The sequence below is a fragment of the Chiloscyllium plagiosum genome, chromosome 9 (genome assembly GCF_004010195.1).
Source record: "Chiloscyllium plagiosum isolate BGI_BamShark_2017 chromosome 9, ASM401019v2, whole genome shotgun sequence".
Classification (NCBI taxonomy): Eukaryota; Metazoa; Chordata; class Chondrichthyes; order Orectolobiformes; family Hemiscylliidae; genus Chiloscyllium; species Chiloscyllium plagiosum.
Window position 1 is genome coordinate 53484508 of NC_057718.1, and position 24307 is coordinate 53508814.

The 24307-nt window shown below is 41.0% G+C and overlaps 1 long non-coding RNA gene and 1 pseudogene across 1 annotated transcript; one reads left to right on the forward strand and one right to left on the reverse strand.

Annotated features, from left to right (window-relative positions):
* Positions 1-1738: 1738 nt before the first annotated feature.
* On the reverse strand, positions 1739-17665 carry LOC122553224. The gene is made up of 2 exons (XR_006312647.1): positions 17379-17665; positions 1739-2973 (listed from the first exon to the last, which is right to left on the reverse strand). It is a non-coding gene; the product is annotated as an uncharacterized LOC122553224 (long non-coding RNA).
* Positions 17666-18147: 482 nt separating this feature from the next.
* LOC122553286 lies at positions 18148-18271 on the forward strand (annotated as a pseudogene).
* The last annotated feature ends 6036 nt before the right edge of the window (positions 18272-24307 follow it).

A 24307-nucleotide genomic window follows, 5' to 3' on the forward strand; every position in this document is an offset into this window, starting at 1 on the left:
TAGAACCATAGAATCCCTGCAGTGTGAAGCAGGCTATTCAGACCATCAAGTCCATACCGTCACTTCATAGAGCATCCCACCCAGTCCAACTCCCCTACCCTACCCTATCCCTGTAGCCATGCATTTTCCATGCTAATTCACCTAGACTTGGTCACTGTTGGCTACTTAACACAGCCAGTCGACATAACCTGCACAACTTTTGAGTGTCAGAGGAATTGTTACGATCCCAGCTGATGTTGTCACTGGACCAGTCAGATCCCCAAGCTGGAACCTGTTGGATCATTCTTTACATAGTTTGATTTTAATGAAGTGGCCTCTGACTGAAATCTAGGTTGCAGGATAAGTTTTGGCCAAATGATCAAGGACAATGCTCCTATCACAACCGTGAATGCTCACTACTAGTAATCCCTTTGTTTGCCTCCCCTTTTATTTTGTCTAACTATTCACTCATACCTTTCCCATAGCTCCCATCAGCAGTATAAAGGGCACCTGATATTTGCTGTTCCTTGTTCTGACGATCAAAGGACTTGAAATGTTTTCTCTCCACAGATGCTGTCAGACCTGCTGAGCCTCTTTAGCAATTTGTTTTTGATTAATTCAGTTCTCCAGTTCTGTTTAATTTTGTGTGTGGATAGCTTGGCTTGATTTATTTTATTTTTCCTTTTGTAACAAACTATTGTATTACTGTTAAAACCAGATCTATAGCCTGGCACGCTTGTGTTTCAGTGAAAGATCACCACATTAAATTAAAAATGAGCTATTTCTTCAGATTTCATTCTGGGATCTGACTTGCCTCATAGTAACATCAGCTGGGGATCATCACAAAGAGGAGTTGTGCTCAATGTAGTATTCTTAAAGATCAAATACCACTGAAGGCGTGCACGTATTCTTCCAATTTCCTGCTGAAATTCCAGTAGAAGGTCATAAAGAAGCAACGGTATCAATGTTGAAACTTTATTGCTGGAACAGCACAGCAGGTCAGGCAGCATCCAGGGAACAGGAGATTCGACGTTTCGGGCACAGGCCCTTCTTCAGGGCTTTCCTGAAGAAGGGCCTGTGCCCGAAACGTCAAATCTCCTGTTCCCTGGATGCTGCCTGACCTGCTGTGCTGTTCCAGCAATAAAGTTTCAACATTGATCTCCAGCATCTGCAGACCTCACTTTCTCCCCAACGGTATCAATGCACTGGTCTCAATCGTGACAAATGTAAGGCCCAACAGCATCAAACATCCAGGGAGCCAATTCACAGTGGAACCCAGAATTGGAGGCCAAGTTGATGGTCCTGCTGTGACTTGCTAGCAGGTCCAATTGACCTAATGGCCCTGCACTCTACTTTCATTTTAATTCATGCATATTTGTTTAGGGCTGCTCCTGGCTGTGGCAAAGTCTGGTCCAGGAATGCAGTCCTTTAAATCAGTCTTGAATGTCAAAAACTCTTGCTTGCACATACCAGAGTGTGGTCAACTCCCCTCCACCATCTGGCTTCCACAGTACCATGCCCTCTAATGCTCCCCCCACCACTACACCCTGAGCTCTGCTCACACTGCCCTGCTACTCATCCATTTCCACATCCCTCTCCACCACCAACACCCTTCCCCAACCCCGCTGTCCAGCTACTACGTCACTGCTCACTTGGCCTCCCCATGTTCCCAGGCTGAGGCTAGAAAATATTCTCCTTCCCTGCATCCTGAATCCTGAGTCTGGCCAATGTCAGAGAACAGCCTGGAGTGTGAGTTTGGCAAGGAGGATGGTGAATAACAATGAATGTTCAGCAGTGGGAGGTACAGAGCGGTGGTTAGAAAGGCAGCTTTGAGAGCACTTCAAGATATTTTTAATCAAACTGCTCAGACATATAACTCATTTCTGGAGCAGATGGGACTTGAACTCAGGTCTCCTCGCTCAGAGGTAAGGATATTGCCATGGCACCATAAAAGTCCTCACAAAGAAAGCACTGCAGTTTAGAAATATAGATTAATTAATAAAACTAATCAATCTGTTCACTCCCTCGCTGTCACACTCCCTCCGTCACACATTCCTCACTCACTGTTATGCCTGTTTTACTGCACACCTCTGGACCAGGTGAGACTTGAACCTAGACTTCTTAATCAGAGGTAGGGATACTACCACTGCACCACAAAGTCCCAGAAAGCATTGCAAAGCTCTTAAGTGTTCACAAGTATTTGTAATCACTGTTAAGCTTTAAATAAAAACATCTGAGACCAATTGAAGCCATATTACAGCCAAGGAGAGAAGTTACAGTTCAAGAAACTCAAAGGATGAATGGATATTTATAACCATGGTTGCTTCCCCTTCTATTGTTGACAGGACGATCTGCATAATATTATGTTACAAATACGAGGATTACAAGATGGCTGTGCTTACAGTTTAAGACAAAAATTTTAAAGATTATATGAGGCATTTATCTAACTAATGAAGTAGGTATTGTAACTGTTAAAAAGGTTAAAAGGAGGTAAGAATATATGTTGGAAAGACGATGTTGATTATTTACATTTACAGACAATGGCAGCCCTCATCTTGAAAGACAGTTTTAAGGTTAAAAGCAATAAGGGTGGAAATGCAAAACAATGGAAGTACTCTCTAAGGAGCTAAGAATCACTTTAAACTGGATACATGGAAAAGTTACAAACTAGTTAAAGGCCAGTATGAAGTATAACTGATAAATCCATTTCACAGATGAGTTAAAAATAAAAGGAAAAGCTCAGTTCCGCAGTTTAAAATATAGGTTACCTACAACAAATTTGTTTTGTGAACAGTGCTTTTGACCCGTTTGTTACAGCAAGAGTCTTAAAACATGAATTGTTGTGTCATTCTCTCAGCAATCAACTGGAAGTTTCATTCTCTTCTCATTTATTTTGACAAAAGTTGTGGCAGGCGATTGTGGGAGAACATCCTCAGCAGTCCGCGTAAGCGATTTTAAAAAATCTTCTGCTATGCAGAAGTGGAGGAGGAGGAACTAGAAAAAGAAAAAAGAAATGAAGTCTTATTCTATTTTAAACAAAGTTAATTGAGTTTTTGTCATGGCAATGTTGAGTGCAGAACTTGTTTCTGTGAGTCAGCCACATGGGCTTCTCCAACGAAAAAAAATTATTTCAATGTTCTACTCTTTTCTTCTATTTTATTAGGCTTGGTTTGCAGCACCAATCTATTTGCACGACAACATATTTTAGCTTAAATGCCCCCCTCCACTTGTCATTATGCATCTTAGTCACAATACACTGTGAAGGAAGAAGTACCGTTGAATTAACATCATGCTAAAGTAAGGCTACAGTCACTTATTTTAAACTAACATGCTTGGTTTTATCTGCCAACTGTACAATGCTTCATTGTGCTATTGCCTGGCAATTGTTCTAAATTCAATTACAGAGAGCTCGGTATCTTAAAAAAGCCATAAGGGTTAATTTTATACTGTGGAGAGCATCAGGAAGCAATGGATAGAGTAATCACACCACCCACCAAATGACATTTGAGGCCGAAGGTGTATTCATGCTACGCTTAGCGCCACAAAGCTCTGACATGTCTTGCAGTGGTTGCCATGACAGGGTTGTACGGTGTTGTGGTCAATGTTGTCCTGAAGCCTGGACAGGTTGCTGCAAACAAATGATCCGTTTAAAGGCGAGAAGTGGAGGTGTAGGGAAAATCTTGGCGAGGAGCTCATCCTCGTCGACAATGTGTTGCAGGCTGTGGAGAACATGGCGTAGTTTCTCCACTCCCAGGAAGTACTGGAACAATGAAGGGTATCCTGTCGGTCGTATCCTGTTTCCGTCTCCTGAGGTGGTCATTACGGTTTCTCAGTGTGCCACATTGGAATGTGCGATTGATGAGTTGATTGATAACTGAAGAGAAGTTCTGGGATTTACAAATTAATGAACTGAAACCTGCAACCCATTCTAAAAGATGAAAGACTTAACAACGATCTAGGTTTGTTTGTTCAATATATCAGTTCAGTTATATGACGCTGTAATCTTTTGCTATAAATTCTGTGTCTTATGATCCTGCTCCACAACTACCTGATGAAGGAGCAACACTCCAAAAGGTAGTACCTCTAAATAAACCTGTTGGACTATAACCTGGTGTTGCGAGATTTTTAACTTGTCTACCCTAGTCCAACACCTCCACATCATAATTATTCACTTTATATAAAAAACTAACACATTTTAGTATTCGAGTGAAGTATGAATTCAATAGTATCTTAAAATTGTTGTAAAAATTGAAATTAGGACAGCAGTTCAGATTCAGGTTCCTTCTAAATGAGTTGAGGGTTCATGCCGCAACCTCCAATCTAGACGGAGAATTCCAGCCACTCATCACCCTTGGAGTGAAAAGACTTTTCCTCATGACCCCTCCAATCCTTCTGGCAATCACCATTAGCCTGTACTCCCCAGTAGTTGACCTCTGTTGGGAAATCAAGCCTTATCCTTATTCCCAAGTAAGGCTCCATCATTCTTCTCAGTCCTGTTAGATTTGTTGATTTTCCAACAAGTTGAAGCTCTTTGCAGCCTGTATATGAATGAAAGCATCCATCTAGTTACAAATAATAGATATTTAGCCTTTAACTGGTCTGTTCACCATTTTTGAAATCCCTGGCCTTAACTATTTGAGCACGGTTAAATCCGGACATTCAGCCTCTCCCTAACACACCCTGGTTTTCATGTCTCAAGTTATGACCCTGTTCTATTACTTCATTGTTTCCCTGTGACTTATCACATCACCTCTTATATGATCCCTTTGTTTCACACTATTTAATTTAAAGTCCTCTCTAATGACCTAGCTATAAGATTCACAGGAATGCTGGTCCTAGCTAACATGCTTCAAATGAAGATCATCTCAACAGTACAGCTCCTACTTTCTCCAATGAACTGAAACTCATTTCTCACACTCCAGTCTCTGAGCCATGCATTCATGTCTCTAATTTTATGATATCAATTTGCTTATGATTTAGCTAATAATTCAGAGATTGTTACCTTTGAAGTTCAGAATTTTTAATCTAGCCCCGAGCAACTTACACTCCACATCAGAACCTCTTTGTTAGTCCAATCTTCTTCATTGGTACACACAAGGAACAAGAGAACTGGATTCTTCCCCCCCACCTCCCCCTTCCCCTTTCCATTCGTTTTCCTTTCCAGCCTTGTGCAAATGACCTGACCCTGGAACTGGGAAGGAAACGTAGCTTTCTGGATGTATTCCCTCTTCAGAAAGCTGCGTCTAACCCCCTGACAATGCTATTTCCTACTGCCACTGCATTCATATTAATCTCTTTTCCTCATTTGAATGGCTTCCTGTACAGTAGTACTCTGGTCAGTTTGCTCATCCACCTTAGCTCCATGCTTTCATATATACACTGGTTGCAAGAAATGTGATCCTGTTCGAAAATTGCAAGTGCTCAGGCTCCTACACTTCTACTTTTGGCTGTCATTGCTTTCATAGCTAGCACACATGAGTTATAAGCTCTTGTCTATGATCATGGACAAAATTAGAAGAAGACTTTATCTTAATAAATGACTGCTTCCTGGAGCTTAGTGTCTAGATAATGTCCTCCTCTCTAATGTGCTACAGCAACTGCAGCTCAGCCTCCAACTCAATAGCAATGAGTTAAAGTTCCTCCGGTTACAAACACTTCCCGCAGATGTGTTTGTCTTTTGTTAAACCAATGTCCAGATGTTTCTACATTCTACTGTTGCAACACTACAGCTGTGCTGCCTTCTCTATAGCATTTAATTAAATAATTACTAATAAATCATTTTACAGATCATATTTTCTCTAGTCACACCTGTGGTTATATTTTAATATTTAAATGTTCTACTCAACTAATTGAAATTCCTTGGTTAAGACATGGGAAAACTTGCCAGCCAATCTAATAGGTATTTACTACAACCACTACTTAGTCTTCGTCTGCTAAATGAATCCTTGCAATTGCAAATGTTGCAACAATTTTGAAACATAAAAAAATGAGAAAAATGCACACCTACCTAATAACTGGACTGAACTGATTACCTACGTCCCTTATGCATCAATGCAACCATCCATTCTGATTGTTTGAAGAGCTCAGTGATGGGCTGGTAATGTCATGGCTGAGTTACAGAGTCAATGTTAAACCCACCCATTAGAAAATTGCATTGCCAACCTGAAAATGATTACTTTGTTCCGGCAGAAACTAAGTCCAGAAGATCCTCTGCCTAATTGTGCTATCAACAGCATACATTCTAATTTGAAGAAAAGCAAAGGTTATTGACAGTGCCAAAGTAGCTTAACATGACAGTAGCTACAGTACAGATTGAGCATTTGTATACCTTACTTCCATGATTTTAAATTTGTGAATTTTTCATGCCCAAAGGTGTTAATTTACCCCGGATCTTCATTTTAAAGTGTTGCAACATATAGTGTTCAAATTTAAAATGCAGGAGAATTCAATATTCTATCATTTGTACTGCAAAAAGATGGGGATTTACCTTATCTCATATGGAAGAATTGTTGGCTATTGTTCATACATACTATTACCCTCCATTGCTGAAGTATTCACAGCAATGTGACAGCATTCTTCTCTTTTTTCCCTCACTTATTCCCAGAAGCAATTATCTTTTCATCTCCCTTTCCATTTGCATTGGCACTGCTGTGCTGCTTATTTACACACTGGTATTCTTCAGCAGCGTACAATCCAAATTCATACTGGGCACTTGGATACATTGGCACTTTCTCCCAAACACCTACCATTCCAGTTCAGGAAGGCATTAATCTTTGCAGAGACTCTCTTTGCCTATGTCTGATGTAAGTTTTGCAGTTGAAAGGTTATAAGGAGTGAGCAGTACTCAGAGCAGAAGTCAAACCAGTTGTATCATTCATTCCCACCCAGTTTTATCCATCTTCATCAGTCTGTTAGTTGAGAGCTGCTCATGGGAATGAGTGTTTTTAAGCGATCCAGAGCAGGCATGGAGGTAGTGACAGTTGCCAATGGGAGATTGAAATGGAAATTGGTAGTAGGCATGTAGCAGTATGTTAGGGGGCATTTCAAAGGCAAAAAGTGAAAGGCAATTGTAGGCAGACAAGCCACCATGATCCATCAAGCCCCATTGCACTCAATTGCCTCTATGCTGCCAGTGCTGAGGACAGATGCTCCCACACTTGCAGAGAGCTAACTGCAATGTACATCCATCAGCACAGACAGAGAAATGTGTACCAATAGCCCCATTGTTTAATATTGAACCTCTGCGAACTCACATCCACGTTGTCAATTACTCAAGGTTCTCCTCTTAAGGAATGGTAAAAGGGAATATTCCCACCTGACAATGAAATTCAGGATTCAGTTGGCGCAGTTGGTCTGCAGCCAAGGAGTAATGCATGGGGTCTGTCTGCAATGCAGAGAAAAGGTGAAGGACTACCTGCATTCTGCAAGGGAAGGTATGGCTCAAGGTGGGTGGTGTGATGACAGTTAAGCCACTATGTTATCACTTTTCTCTTCCCTACCACTTGCCCCTTCTAGTGATCACTGGTTCAACTTTTCAAGCATGCTCCTGTCCTGCTGCCCACTTTATGTCAGCTTTGCATGTTACACCAGCTACTCCCGCTCAGTCTGAAACATTGACGATCCACGCAATGAATGGATGATTTGTACAAACGCAATAATGGTTTTCTATATTCTTTCAGCTATGTTGCTAGAATTTTATTTGGCAGATTTTGTTTTGCTTAACATTCAAGCTCCCAACTCCATCTCCAGAATTTAATTGTCTCAGTTATCATTTTTAAAAATTTCAGAGATGACTGGTTTCCCTTCTTGAAAAAAAAACAAGTTCTCAATATCATTTACATTGATGGACTGTGTTGTAAGGATAGGCAAGTTATATTTGAACTACCACCAGTGTTACTTAACAGGGAAGAGATCATGCATTTAACAGCTACTCATTCAATGCATATTATATTACTTCTGACATTTAAGAGGATAGTTATAATCTCTGGTATAGATTGCAGGGATACCTGGTTCAATTCAGTGATTAGCCAGCTTAACTCAACTGAACATCACAACTGACCACTTGAATCACCTACTGTGTTAATGATCTAATCATCCATCTGTCCACTTGACCAATTCCATAACTAGTCAACTCCTCCCTGGCAACTCAATTTCTAACCCCAGTTTGTTACTGCTCATCTAATCTAATACCAACCTGCCAACAGCTTACTTTTTTACCCCTTGACATACGACTACTGAACCACCAGATAACTCACCTAGAACCTCAGCTACTTCCCATTCATGAGTTTACCTAACCCAACGCTTACCCTAACCCAGCTACTCACATCACCACCAATTACCCGAGCTCTGATCACCAATGCAACCACCCAACCAGTCACCAGACCTCCCCAGACAAGCCTACCACAAGACTACTTGGCCAAATACTCATTATTATCCATCCAGTCACCCAAATACCCACACAAACTTCTGACTACTTACTGGACCATCTGACTACCCAGCCAACATCCAACTATTCAGCTGCTCCTCCACCTTCCACAGTCCAAAGATGTGCAGGCCAGGTGAATTGGCCATGTTTAAAATTGCCCGTAGTGTTAGTTAAGGGGTAAATGTAGGGGTATGGGTGGGTTGCGCTTCGGCGGGGCGGTGTGGACTTGTTGGGCCGAAGGGCCTGTTTCCACACTAAGTAATCTAATCTGTACTTGGAAAGGCAATGCCCAATTCACTGAGGGTGTTCATTAAATTCATGCAAGTTATTGAAACTGAAATGCATTATGCAACATTCAAGTAAATGCCAAGAAACAAATGAGAAAACATTTTAGAAAAGTATAGGACTTTTCGGGATATTGGAGGCATTACTGTTGGAAAATTGCTCAAGCATATATCCATATACAGACAGGGTAAGAGGAAATAGGAGTATTGTGGGTTTTTAAAAAAAATAGAAAATGTAACACTTTTGTGGATCAAGAGTCCAACCTAATTGGGTAGATTACGTTGACTTTTCAACATGCTTTCTGCTCCTTGTCAATGACGCAGGTTGTTCTTGCTTGCAAAGCAATGGAAGATATGCAGATACAATATACCTTCAGATATATTCTGCCCTGAGATAATTTTGCTGATTTGAAAACTCCTGGCAGGAAGGACTTAGTCCATAGCTGGTAAAGATAAGATCATTGAAGGAATTTAGTTAAGTTTCTTCTCTCTCAGTGGTGATTTTGAACTGATAATACGTTTGACCGAGTATGCTCATTTTGTCAAAGACTGAAGGTAGTAGAACTACTAACACACTCACTGACTTATACACTCACTAATCCACTGAAAGACTTGGATGATTAAAAGCATAACTGAACATGACAGCCTTTGTCCTGAAAGTAAATCATGTCCTTTCCTCATCTGCCTTTTTTTTCTACCCACTCTTTCTCTGGTAAACTTTGTCCTATCCTCTGATGGATCAAAGGTATCAGCTGAAAAATCTCAGGAATGTTGAATTGCAGAAGTCTTCACGGGCTAGGTGAATGTGTGCAGAATCAATACTGACTCAGAGATCTGGCCCAACATGTTGTTATGAATTCTGGTTTGACATTGAAAACCTCTTGGATTCAATGACTTTTGTGCCTTCCATTAGAGTACTGGCATCTTATTCTTATGGGAATTGACTCTTACTGATCCCTTGTTGCTTATCTGTGAACATAATGGCATCCACATCTGATCTGGCCTGCATACTTATTTCTAATGTGAATTTCATCAGTTTCTGAAGATGACTCAGGATGTTTATTTGTTTTAATGAATAGACAAAGACTGCTGTCCCATGCAGCTATTAATAATGAATTAAAATTATTTGAAGATTTAGTAGAAGTTACTTGAAACCTACATATAAAAACCAACATCTGTATATAGCAACCAGCGATGAACAGTATGAATTACAGCCAGTCAAGATCAAATTTCTCTTTAATTTCTTCTCTCCTCAAGTTTGGAACTCACCTCATCTGTACTGTTTCTATGTTGCACCAATCTCTTGATCTCAGCAACAATAAGTCTAAACCTACATTTTCAATATCAGTCATCATCATTTACAAAGCAGACCTAAAAAAAGACTTGAATCTATTACATCTTACAGATTGAATTATATAGAAAAATAGCAGAGCTTTCGCAAAATAACAAGTTTTGAAAAGGTTCACGCTACAAAACCAACAATATTGAGACTCTAAATGAAGCAGGCTTCAAAGACACGGTTTAAAAAATTTTTGGTATAGAGGAAGTCATTCTCTCAGCAAGACCCATCAATTTTCTGTTAACAAAGGTGACCACTCTTACAGTCTTCTGATTTCTATGTGCCTGTATTTTTGAGGGCATTTCCCTTGTAAAAAGAAATAAAACAAAGTTCAGTCATGCAGCAGCACTGTGGACGTGCTGTAGAAATGCATAGTACCAGCACCAGCTGCTGGCATGGCACAACCCAGTTCAAATTGCCACCTGTATGGGCATCCTGTAAAGCAGTATATCCTGATGACACACAGAGTAGGCTCAGAACATAAACTTTGACAAAAGAATGACCTATTGCTAAGCCAGAGGTAAAGGACAGTTTGAAACAAACACAAAGAATGCTGAAGAAACTCAGCAGGTCTGGCAGCATCTGAGGAGAGGGAAAAAGAGTTAATATTTACAATCTGGTATGACTCTTGTTCAGAATCGATGATGTGGCACTTGTGTCTCAAGATTCCTAACATATCTCCATACACTCAGTTTCTATTTCCCAACCCTGTGTCTTGCAGGTCTCCTGACTCTTAAGAACAAAGGACAAAATTCTTCCTCTTCACTTCCTGCACAATATTCAAAAATATCTAAGTGCCACTTTCTCCCAAGATGCACCATTCTTCAATGCTTACCAAGTCAGAAATACTTTTTGTATTATTACCAGAAACTGCTCCAGCTACACCTCTTTGTGGAGTTGAAAACTAGTGTTTTGTAGTTTTGGTTCTAGGTTTAATTGGTGCAATCCATTCACAGCTAAGAGTGTGGTGCTGGAAAATCACAGCAGGTCAGGCAGCATCCAAGGAGCATGAGAATTGACATTTCGGACAGAAGGTCTTCCTGATAAAGGGCTTATACCCAAAATGTCAATTCTCCTCTCCCTCGGATGCTGCCTGACCTGCTGTGACTTTCCAGCACCACACTCTTGACTCTATTCTCCAGTATCTGCAGTCTTTACTTTCTCCTAGCAAACCATTCACAAAGTGGCAGAAGTGACGCAGCAGTCATACCATTTGGCCTAGTAATCCAGAGCCCCAGGGCTAATGTTCTACAATTGTCATAAAAACTTAACTGGCTCACTGCTGACTATAGGGAAGGAAATGTCTTCCTTACCTATTCTGGCTTACAGATGACACCTTATCCATTGCCATGCAGCTGCCTGTTAAATTGGGCAAATAGGGATTGGCAATGAATGGCCAGTGAGGTCCACATCCCATCAATAACTTTTATTAAATGTGTTAGTCCTGTTTGAATGTATCCAGCCGATGTGTTTAGTGTTGGCTGGATTCCGAAAACATTAAACTAAGAGATGGCACAAAATTGTCATGCTGTTTGCATTACCACCAATGAACATAATGCAAGTACCAATCATGACCTTGAAGTTTATTCTTTAGGGGGAAAAACAAATCTCGCTCCAGCAATCCTCCATTGCTCAGAAATGTTAAAGTTAAGTCATATTAATCATTCTAAGACGAGCCTTGAAATATTTTGATGAGATAATTATACATTTGTTATTGTTTTAAGCACAATTCTTTGTGCAACAGCCAAATCAGTGCAACAGATTGTTAAAATTCAAATGCAAATTACAGTCAGCACAATTGTGTTTCTGGAGACTTTCACTCTAATTTAAAATATCACTGCAAGACACACACACACCACAAAAATTGTTCCCATTCAAAACTGTAACAGCCTGCAACTCCTCAAGTGAAATAAAAGTGATCCAGAAGGGAGGTCTGAAATAAACAGGGCATCAAAATTGGCCAAAAAGTGAGGTATGCTGACAATTCTGCATGGAGGCAAGTCATTTCAAGATCCAAGCTCAGAGTCGAGTGTATGGTGCTGGAAAAGCACAGCAGGTCAGGTAGCATCTGAGCAGCAGCAAAATCTGCCTGGCCTGTTGTGCTTTTCCAGCTCTCGACTCTGGTCTCCAGCATCTGTGGTCCTCACTTGGTCCTAGTTGATATTAACCTTACTGCGGAGCCTCTTCCAAAGATGCAATCTCAGACAACTGAAGCCAGAGAGGCATCAGAATATTTCAGGAAGTGTGAAAGGGCAATTCAACCCTTCATGAAAAACAAACTAGCATGAGATGCATGGGGCAGGCCTTGGTAAGACAAAAGAATGGATGTATATTCTAGGATGAAACCAGAGTTCCAGGCCCCTAGAGCAGACACAAAGTGGTCACTGTTAAGCAAGCAATTGAGAGCCATTCGCAGCATTTCAAGTTGATAAAGCCAATTAATACGATAGCTCTGATTGGTCAAATCTTTGGAAAATTCCAGAAGGTAACCAGGAGGGTATAAGAACCCAGCCTGGCAGGACTCAATGTGCCTTCACTCTGCAGCCTACCTAGAGGCATGTCAGAGTAAGAGAGTGAAAGGGGAACAGACTGAACAATTCATCAAGGAGAAAGTGAATACTGCAGACGCTGGAGATTGGAGTCAAGAGTGTGGTGCTGGAAAAGCACAGCAGGTCAGACAGCATCCGAGGAGCAGAAGAATGACATTTTGGGTAAATGCGCTTCATCAGGAATGAGGCTTGTAAGTCAAGGGAGTGGAGAGATAAATGGGAGAGGCAGTGGGGCTGCGGGGGGAAGGTAGCTGAGTGTGTAATAGGTGGATGAAGATGGGGGTGAAGGTGATAGGTCAGAGAGAAGAGTGGAGCAGATAGGTGAGAAGGAAGATGGACAGGTAATACAGGTCATGAGGGTGGTGCCGAGTTGGAAGAGTGGATGTAGGATAAGGTGAGGTGAGGGGAAATGAGAACTGGCGAAATCCACATTGATCTGGTGTGGTTGCAAGTTCCCAAGGTGGAAGATGAGGCGTTCTTCCTCCAGGCATCAGGTGGGAGGCGACCCAGGATCGACATGTCCTTGGTGGAGTGGGAGATTCAACAGCCCAGCATATTTCATCAGCAATTTATCAGCCCAAAGTTAGGAGTATCTGGGAAGTACTTTAACTTTCTAAAGAATCAGATAATTATCAATCATTGATTAGTGTAAAATTTAACTCTTAATCTTTGTTATCTTCAAATAAAGTTGCAACATGGTTCACTGACTGTGGACTGGTGCTGTGTGGTCCTTTCTTCATACATGTTAAAGGTATCTGGGTAAATCAACATTGTGCATACTGGTTGAGGAGTCTGCAGAGTCTGTTCCAGAGAATGAAAGTTTCCATAATTGACCCCATTTGAGAGGTTTCGGGATTAAGCTGGTTACTTTAGGATGCAATAATGCTATATTTTAAAACCTTCTTCAGATATTTAATGCTCACAGGTTCATCTTATGGAAAGAAAGCTGGTACCTTGGCCATCACTATCCATAGCTGCAGACAACGATCTACAGGCTAAGTGCATATTGGTACAATAACAGACCTCCTGAGTGATCTGCAAAACGTCACCATCACTTACAGGTTACAGATCAGCAATCCTGCTTTTAAAAGCACTTGGTGATAAGCTCATTTCAAGTTACATTAATCAAATACAGTAGGTTACCACTCATAAAGTAATATTTTCCAAAGCAAAATATTATTTGAAAGTGCTTTTGAAAATGTTATCCAATTGTGCTTGTTCAAAGTGCATTTTATATTTGACAATTTGCAAATTGGTTTGAACTGAAACTTGATGCAGAAAAAGTATTTTAAAAATGAGTATCATTTTATTGCAATTCACAATTAGAGTACTGATCACAGCCAAATTAGAATATTGATGAATCGTTAAGACATTTGAGTGCTATTTTGATTCAGTTCAATTGTCTTCATTATAATTTTGGGCATTGTTTATTTTTGCAGGAAAATAAGTGTCCTGGTTGGAGGAGCCATATAACCTGTTCAGTATGAAGTTTGAGAAGGCCAGGATATCAGGCAGGAATTCTTTGTGACAAATTCTGATTTGATTTCCACTGAAAGCAATTGTATAGCCACCATAAAAACATTCTTACGCCTGCATATGAGAAAGTTTCATTAAAACCTAAATCCTGTGTAAGTGAAAAAGATTACATTGAGAATTCCTGTGTGCTGAGATTCCCCATGTAATATAGATGAAAACTAACAAATAGATTTGACCGTTTTAGGAAAATAAAATATGCATTTTTGTATTTTTCACTTCTGCAATAATCATAAATTATACTCAGATTTGAACTTTGCAAGACAAGGGCAGATATAAAGAATCAAGTTCATTTGTACTGCAAGTGAACTAAGCATTCTGAGTGGTAATTTTGCAAACTCGGAGGTTTAACAAAAAAGTACAAAATCAATTAGTTTTAATCTGTCCATTTTACCAGGGTGGCAAGAACTAGTTATGATATGTGCGAAAATATGGTCTGCAGACAAGGCCATACAACTGTGAGAGGCCTAAGTACAATACAGATCATTGATATTGTCTCCTCCTTTCATGTTGCCTCAATGAACATTTACAAATGTTAGTTGAGAATGGACACATTGTTCATCAGTGTAAGCATTGTTAGTTTTGCTGTGGTGATTGAGAAACTCTTAAAAAAGATCATTCCCATTTTCCTGACATTAGTTACAAATTTGAGAGTTCAAGTACCCACTTGACAGAGTATTCCATAAGGCGGCTGTCATTGTCAGAGAAACAATGGTGAGTCTTCACCACTGTCATATGACTTTACCAAGTGGACTGGACGTTGGATTAAACTGCAAATCAAAACATCAGGGAAAGGCGACATCTCATTAGATTTGCTGCACCATCTTGTTCCATTGGCGAAATAATACCTGTTCGCATGCTCCTCAATGATCGGAAATGGTAATTTGCCCAAATCCTGTGTGAAGCAATTGCTGAAAACCTAGAAATCTGGCAGATGTCCCCAGGACCATAGACCCACTATTTTGCCCTGGAATAACTCATTCTTTTAAGAATGAGTTATTATCATAACCGCATCCCTGCCTCAAGAGCAGTCTGACTTCAGACTACAACATGATTGCTGTGAAAAGATTGCTACTATCGTCATGACCTACAAGGCTAATTTTCATCACAAACTTGAGATTGAAGCTGCTTTCATACAGTTTTGATTAGCCTATGACACTGTGTGGAAGTGATTCTTGGTACAAAGTACTTAAACATTGCTAAAAGAACACCAGAAATTGAAGCATTTTGTCTACCACACACACACGTCATTTAGTATCCAAGTTCCAAAGCTGATAATGTCAAGTATGCAGACTCTACATGACAATATCATGCAGACCATATCAAACAACCATTCACAGCTGGGTGCTCGCTGACCGTGTTCAACCAGGTCATGCTTGCAAATCTCAGAAAAGTATATCCACCAATGTGGTTCTGCCTTTGGAAATCTGTTGTCAAATAATCAGAACTATGCTAAGAGTTACAAAAGAAATCAATTTAAGATAATCAGTCAGGCCTGCAGTGTGATGCAATTGCAGGTGCTAGAAGCTACATGCAAAACTATTTGAGACCCTATCTTCATGGCAACATCTTGACCAATAGAATCTACCTGCCCAGTCTGGGAATGAAAATTGACAGTTAATTGCTCTTGTTACATTTCCATGCTATTTGTGGCTGAACCAATTAGCACCTTATCTTCATTTTGTATAACATGGTGTCTCTTCCATGAAATTAAATTCTTGCATCCTTGCTCTGATGATTGTATGACAAAAAGCTTAAACCTCTAGTCTTATTTCAGCAGATTCTCATTGTACCCTCTACTTCAACTACTCAGACATTTCTGATTAACAAAACAATGAAGGTCTAGCTATAAGACACACTAAACGACCCATGAATACTCAATGGTCTCCAATAAGGCAATACCCTGGCACTGACTCTTTTGAACATCATGTCTACCATATCAGGAAAATGTATATACATCAACAATATCATCTTGAAAATTCAGGCAAAATCTTTCCAACATAAGCTGTGATAAACTGTCAGAAATGACTAATATTTCCACAAGTGGACACTGTAACCAAACCCAGTAAATTCTATTTTGTCAGTATCTTGGATTGAAAATTGCAATGCTGAAAATGTGTTGCTGGAAAAGCGCAGCAGCTTAGGCAGCATCCAAGGAGCAGGAGAATCGACGTTTCAGGCATGAGCCCTTCTTCAGGAATTAGTAGAGGAGAAGAGAGCTTCTTCAAGGAAGGCATCCTTGCAAGAGGATTCGCAGTAAGTTAAAATCTTCGAGGAGAAAGTGAGGATTGCAGATGCTGGAGATCAGAGCTGAAAATGGGTTGCTGGAAAAGCGCAGCAGGTCAGGCAGCATCCAAGGAGCAGGAGCAGCTTCTTCAGGGCTCATGCTCGAAACATCAATTCTCCTGCTCCTTGGATGTTGCCTGACCTGCTGCGCTTTTCCAGCAACCCATTTTCAGCTCTGATCTCCAGCATCTGCAGTCCTCAATTTCTCCTTGAAAATTGCAATGTACATGTACTGTAAAGGTCACCTTCTACAGAAGAAAAGTGTGGTATAACCCATTTCCTACCTAACTTGGAGTTTTCCTTGACTACTCCTTAACTTACAATCATCACCACTGAAAGAAAGACTGCTGAAAAGATACAAATGCAGACTCCGAAGCCTCATCAACAAAAGAAAATACTCCCCACTTCTTTTGTTACTCTGGTTTTCTCAGCAACTCAGTGCTGTACATCTATGTGAGCCTCATGTTGTCACAGTAAACCAATTGACACACAACTGTTGCAATGTCTTATGAGGCAGCAATAAGAAGACAATCCAATCAACCTTATTATCATTAGATACATAAACCAGTGAACTTCAATAATCAATGACCCGCAAAATTGCCCAATTGTTCTTAACCGGATGTTACAAATGCCATAACCTAGACACCAAGCTGATAACTTTAAAAAATGTACTATTAACACTATGACTTTGGCAAGATAAAGCTAAACAATAAGTTAATTGGATTAATATCTATGATCTAAACCCAATCTTCTCTGATCATAACCCCCACTCATACACAGACAGACTGGAGGACAGACATAGTGAAGGTATCAATTTAAAATAAATTTAAAAATGTAATTTGTTAGTTCACTTAAACAGTTTCAAATGATGAATGCCAAACCTTTATTCAATCCTTGGATAATAACTTATTTTCAAGCATGTAATTGTACATCTAATTCTGAACTTACTGGTGAGTCAAACAGTTTCAGATGCATTTACTTACTTAGAGATTGGGATTCTTTTTGTTACAACAATTCAACAACTGGATATAAAAATAAAAAGAGTGCTACACAGAGTAGCCAGTCCTGAAGCTTGCAAAACCACTCTGCACCAGCCAAAACCTGTCAGAACTGGTTTTCTTCATCCTTTTCTTTTTATCAACCATTTCTACAGCTGGCTGGTTGGCATCAATCCTCCCTTAGTTGATCACCTCAATATCCAATCAGCTGCCAACAATGAGTATGGCAACATTCAATGTTAAATCACCTAAAGTGTTCTTTAGATTGGTAATTAAGTTGCAATCTTGTCTTCAAGTTGTTATCTTGCATGTCAGTTCCTAACAGCAAACACCTTTGTTTATTTTCTTCTATTTTAAAACACACAGCTGTTCAGGATTTAACTGATTCTAAACTCAAATCATGTTTCAACCAGAGAAAAAGAAAAAGGGTGGCACGGTAGCACAGTGGTTAGCACTGCTGCTTCACAGCGCCAGAGACCCGGGTTCAATTCCCACCTCAGGCGACTCTCTGTGTGGAGTTTGCACATTCTCCCCGTGTCTGCGTGGGTTTCCTCCGGGTGCTCCGGTTTCCTCCCACAATCCAAAAATGTGCAGGGGTTAGGTGAATTGGCCATGCTAAATTGCCCGTAGTGTTTGAGAAAGGGGTAAATGTAGGAGAATGGGTCTGGGTGGGTTACGCTTCGGCGGGTCGGTGCGGACTTGTTGGGCCGAAGGGCCTGTTTCCACACTGTAAGTAATCTAATCTAATCTAAAAGCCTACGGCCATACTAGTCTGAAAAAAAACGCCCGATCTCGTCTGATCTGGGAAGCTAAGCAGACTCAGGCCTGGTTAGTACTTGGATGGGGAGACCGCCTGGGAATACCAGGTGCAGTAGGCCTGTCTCCCTTTAGATTGGTAATTAAGTTGCAATCTTGTCTTCAAGTTGTTATCTTGCATGTCAGTTCCTAACAGCAAACACCTTTGTTTATTTTCTTCTATTTTAAAACACACAGCTGTTCAGGATTCAACTGATTCTAAACTCAAATCATGTTTCAACCAGAGAAAAAAGAAAAATAGTGAGGGTCTCCATGCTGGCAAAATGAAAGACCAGATGACCCAGTACAACCCATGGACAAAACCAACGTCATCTACAAAATTCCATGCAAGGACTGCCACAAACACTAGTAGGACAAACAGGAAGAAAGTCAGCCACCAGGATACACGAAAACCAGCTAGCCACAAAAAGACACGACTCTCTCTCCCTCGTAACCTACACTCGGATGAAAAAAAAACACCATTTCGACTGGGACAACACATCTATCCTGGGACAGGCTAAGCAAAGACATGCCAGAGAATTCTTAGAGGCCTGGCACTCCAACCACAATGCCATAAACAAACACATAGATCATGCCATCTATCAACCCCTCAGAAAACGAACAGGAAATTACAATCACCACAAACCCCAGGAACCCCATCCAGGACAAACATATAAATAGAAAGCAGGAGACAACAGCTTCGCTTCACTTGGAGGTCGCCACTGATGATGTAACCTAGCCAGGTAATGAAACGTCTGGATATCAAACCTACAGCTCAGCGAGCAAAGCTACTCCCTAAACCTCAACCTGAGCTACAAACCTTCACAAACCTTGCTAAAGTACATTAATAAGTCTAAATTCTGATAAGGTCAGCCATTTATTGTAGCCTCAATCACTCCTCCACAATCTGAATAATTGAAGCACTGGCTTTTATGCTTATCCTCCATCCCATACACCTCAGTCCACAACATCCTATCTGGGTGCCAATAACATCAGTTAGCATTATGGCTGTTGATGTCCCAAACCTGAAAATATGTGACAGACACCTCTCAGCCACACCAGCTGTAATGCCTCACAAAGACATTGCCTCCAAATGCCAGGGGTCTTCTGTGCTCATGCTTGTATAGCACAGGACATCTACCCTTTCTGACACTGTAGCCAGGTTTTGCACAACACCACAGTACATGTCTGCCAGCTTCATCTAGACAGATCTGGTGGAGATGGAGAGGATGCCTCTGGCCACATAGTGAGAGGAGAAACAGTCTTCAGGGCGGGCATGTGACTGTACAGCAGAGTGCTATGTCAACATCACACCTACAGCATGTGCCAGCTGCTTATGCATTGAATATACAACACCTGCTTCAACTAAATAGTTGCATCTGAAGGTCAAAGGAGAAGAGTCCTAAGTAGGGTCAAGGAGGAATGATAGACAGTTAAATGTATTGGTATTGCCTCACCATGGTCTTAACAGACCATAGGGCTGCTGTCTCATTAGAGAGATGATTGATGGTAATTTTACCTGAAGGTCACCATACCTTTGGCAAGGGGAGAGGTTGGAAAAGAGAGTCCTTCATGATAACATCAGCCAGTGCAGGAATTGAACAAAAGCTGTCATTATCACACTGTTTCCCAAGCCAAACATCCAGCCAACTGAGCTAAACTAAGCCCCTCAGTCAGATGTATGGCCATGTTTAGTCAAGGGGCTCTTTGAACAACACTTCTAAGGTTTGGGTAGTCAGGTAGGGTCTTGGCCTGATCCATATATTTGCAGCCGAGGAATTATGCCATAGTTACTCCTGCAGGTCAAGTGTAACCATTCCGAGGGTCACAAACTGATGAGTTGTGGAGATGTTAGCCAAGAGGTGGACCATGTTCAGTCAGGGCTGAATACAGAAACATGGAAAATGTGAGGAGAAGGAGTTGGCCATTTAGCCCTTTGAGCCATCTCTGCTGGCTGATCATTAAACTCAGCATGTTGTTCCCATTTTCTCCCCATACCCTTTGGTCCCTGTAACCCTACAAAATATATCTACCTCCATTAAAATATTCAATACTTGGCCTCAACCACTGTCTGTGGCAGAGAATCCCACAGGCTCACAGCTCTCTGAATGATGAAGTTTCCCTTCATCTCAGTCCAAAATGGCCTATCCTGTATCCTTAAACAGTGAGCCCTGGTTCTGGACTCCCTAGTCCTGTCGAATTATGATTGCGTTCAGAGGATCCCCTTCATTCTTCTAAACGCCAGTGAATATAGTCCTAAGTGATACAATGTCTTTTCATATGTCAGACCTGCCATCCAGGAATCAATCAGGGAAACCTTTGTTGTGCTGTCTCCAAAGTCAGAACTTCCTTCTTCAGGTAAGGCTACCAAAACTGTACACAATACTCCCGGTGTTGTTTCACTAAGGCTCTGTATGATTGCAGCTCCAGTACTTGAATCCTCTCCTTAAGAAGGCCAAAATACTATTCACCTTCTTCACCGCCTGGTGCAAATGCATGCTTACATTCAGTGACTGGTGAACAAGGAGCCCATGTGCACTTGATCCCCTTTATTAGTTACTTCCTTGAAAAACTCCAAAAGATTTGTCAAGCACGATTTTGTTTTTGTAAATCCAGCCTGACTTTATCTTACCATTTCCTGTTTTCTCAGTGGTCTGCTATTAAATCTTTTATAGTGGACTCTAGCATTTTCCCATTATCGACATTCAGGCTAACCAGCCTATAATTCCCTGTTTTCTCTCTATCACTATTTTTTAAATAGTGAAGTTAAATTATCTCCCCTCCAATCCACAGGAATTGTTTCAGAGTGAAAGATGACCATCAATGTGTGTACTATTTCTAGGGTCATTAAGTACTCTGGGATGCAAATTAGCAGGTCCTGTGTCTCCCAACATTTTCAGGTCATTTTTGGTGTCCTCTTTGTAAAGATTGAACCATAGCATGTGTTCAATTGGTCTATAATTTCTTTGTTCCCATTATAACCTGCTGTTTCTGATTGTAAGGGCTGTACATTTGCCTTTGCCTTTTCACGTGGAAGCTTTTACAATCAGTTTGTGTATTCCTCACTGGCTTCCTCTGAGAATCCATTTTCCCCCTTGTTATCAATTCCTCTGTCATCCTTTGCTGAATTCTAAACTGCTCCAATCCTCAAATGGGCTGCTGTTTTTGCCCATTCATATATGTACCTTCCCCTGGATCTAACATTGTCCTTTACTTCCCTTGTTAGCTCTGATCAGGCCACGTTTCCCCTTTTATTTACTTGCTGGACAAGAATGAGCAAATGTTATAATTGCTCCATGCTGTCTTTGCATGTTTGCCATTGCCTATCCACCATCATGGATTCTGGGTAATCCAAAATGGAGGTTGGGAAAAAGTTGTGGCTGTAAGAGCTGCTTCTTTTCCAGGAGCAATAATCATTGTTTTGTAAGCTGTTGCATTCTTTTGAGAACTTTGGGGGAGAAAAAGATCTAACCAACAGCACTTTTGAAAAGAAAGAAGTGAGACAAAGGCAGTGACCACATGATGGGAAATGCTGCCAGAGGAAGTGGTGGAGGCTGGTATAATTTCAAAGGTATCTGGATGGGCATGTGAATAGGAAGGGTTGAGGGGGATATGGGCCAAATGCTGACAAATAGAACTAGACTTATTTAGGAAAGCTGGTCAGGATGGATGAGTTGAACCAAAGGGTCTCTTTCCGTATTGTATATCTCAATGACTCTATGACTATCATCTATTTAGCTACTATTACGCAATTTAACATAGCCAGCTCGCATCTCATGCCATCATAATTTCCTTTATCAGGGTTCAGAACCCTCGTTTCAGAATCAACTATGTCACTCTTCAGCTTTTTGAATAATTATTTCATATTATGATCACTCTTCTCCAAGGGGTCTCATAACTAGATTGTCAACTATTTCTTTCTCATTACACAGCCTCCAATCTAGGATCTCTTGTTATGCACAGGAGGTCAGGTTAGTCCTGCATGTTTGGCCAAGAGCAGTCAGAGGCTTATGGTGGGTCAGTTCATGGAGTCCTTGGGACAGCAGACAACCAAAGTTTAGGGAAGAGCTTAATTTTACAGAATCACTGAGGGAATAGTGACAGTGACAGGGAACCACAGGACTGTGACCATAGAGTGAATGGACAGGGACATCGAGGAGATCTGGAAGTGGAGAGGGGCTCAAACAGATTAAGGGAACTCAGGTCTGTACATAGGGAGAGTGTAGGGCTAACAAGTGCATGAGAATTTCTGAAGTCATGATCTCTGTGGGTAAAGTGGGGATAGTAAGAGTTATTTAAAAGGGGCTCAACAGAAACTGTGGGAGGATGCAAAGCCATCAAGGCCACATGAACATCAACACAAAAGAGAACATGAATGATAGAGAACAATGCATGCATCGCGGAAAGAATCTGCAATTCAATCACATTGAAACAAAGCTGGAACCCTGCCATGTTGGCTCGAAATTGAGAGCCACCATGTGCAATGTGGTTGGAGTAAATTCTTACAATTTTCCTTTGGGGATGGAATAAAACTTTTGGAATGTGAGATCTTGCTGGGGGGCTTTACAGTAATCATGTCTCCTCTGATTCAGTAATTCCATCCATCTGGTTTCAATTTGTACCTTATTTGTAGGTCATTCATTATCTAAAAATGTGTATCTTCTTTGTTTATTTAGAAGATGCATGTGCTGCTGGCTAGGCCTGCATTTATTTCCTCTCCCTAATTGCCCAGAGGGTAGTTAAATGTTAACAATATTACTGTGGGTTTGAAGTCACAAGGAAGCCAAACAACGTGAGGACATTAGATTTCCTTCCCTAAAGGACCTTAGAGACCCAGTTGGGTTTTTGTGACAACTGGCAGTCACTAAATGGTCACCTTTAGCCTGCAGTTCTGGATTATTAGTTCAGTAACATTATTACTATCCACTACCAACTTCAATTAAACATGATGGCATTCAGAAATCAAGAGCAAAACCTTGTGTGTAAATTGTCTTCTGGTCATGTCAACTAAGCAAATATAATCAGATAAACGCACATGAAAGCAGAATCCAAAGTTTCCATTTCAGAAGAATATTCCACAGTTCACACTGGATGGTAATGCATCATAAAATACTGCCATATTCACATACTGACGTGTAAGCGTTTTTGGACAATTCTGTGATGTGGAAGGGAGTCTATTTTTTGAGAGCATGATCATATTGACTTACTAGCAGAATTCTACCCACTGGTGTAACATAGATATTCAAAATACATTTGGATGAAGTTGCCTACTTCAGAGCTCAATATAGAGATGTGACCTGGAGTACCTTGAGAAGCCTCCATGGTACATTGTTTGAGGAGTTTGTTATCTTACTAACATTCCCCACAGATTGTCTGTTCACTCATTTAACATGGAGATGGCCATGGCTGGAGGCCTTATGGCCTTGATTTGATTCTGAAGACACCATGGAACGAAACAACAATTGCAATGTTGTCAATGATCCCTGCAAGAACAGCAATATTCAAATACTGCTGAACAGCTTTCAGAGGGAGAAGCAGCAGGAGAAGATCCACCGAATGAAATGGAAGACCATGTTAAGATATTGGGTCGACAGTCCTCACTGCCATTCTCTTCAACTGTTGTGGTTCTGTTCGCCGAGCTGGGAATTTGTGTTGCAGACATTTCGTCCCCTATCTAAGTGACATCCCCAGTGCTTGGGAGCCTCCTGTGAAGCACTTCTGTGATCTTTCCTTCACCATTTGTAGTGGTTTGAATCTGCCGCTTCTGGTTGTCAGTTCCAGCTGTCCGTTGCAGTGGTCGGTATATTGGGTCCAGGTCGATGTGCTTATTGATTGAATTTGTGGAGGAATGCCATGCCTCTAGGAATTCCCTGGCTGTTCTCTGTTTGGCTTGTCCTATAATAGAATCCCACAGATTCAATCAATAAGCACATCGACCTGGACCCAATATACCGACCACTGCAACGGACAGCTGGAACTGACAACCAGAAGCGGCAGATTCAAACCACTACAAATGCCGGAGGAAAGATCACAAAAGCGCTTCACAGGAGGCACCCAAGCACAAATTGAAACCAGATGGATGGAATTACTGAATCAGAGGATGTCACCTAGACAGGGTA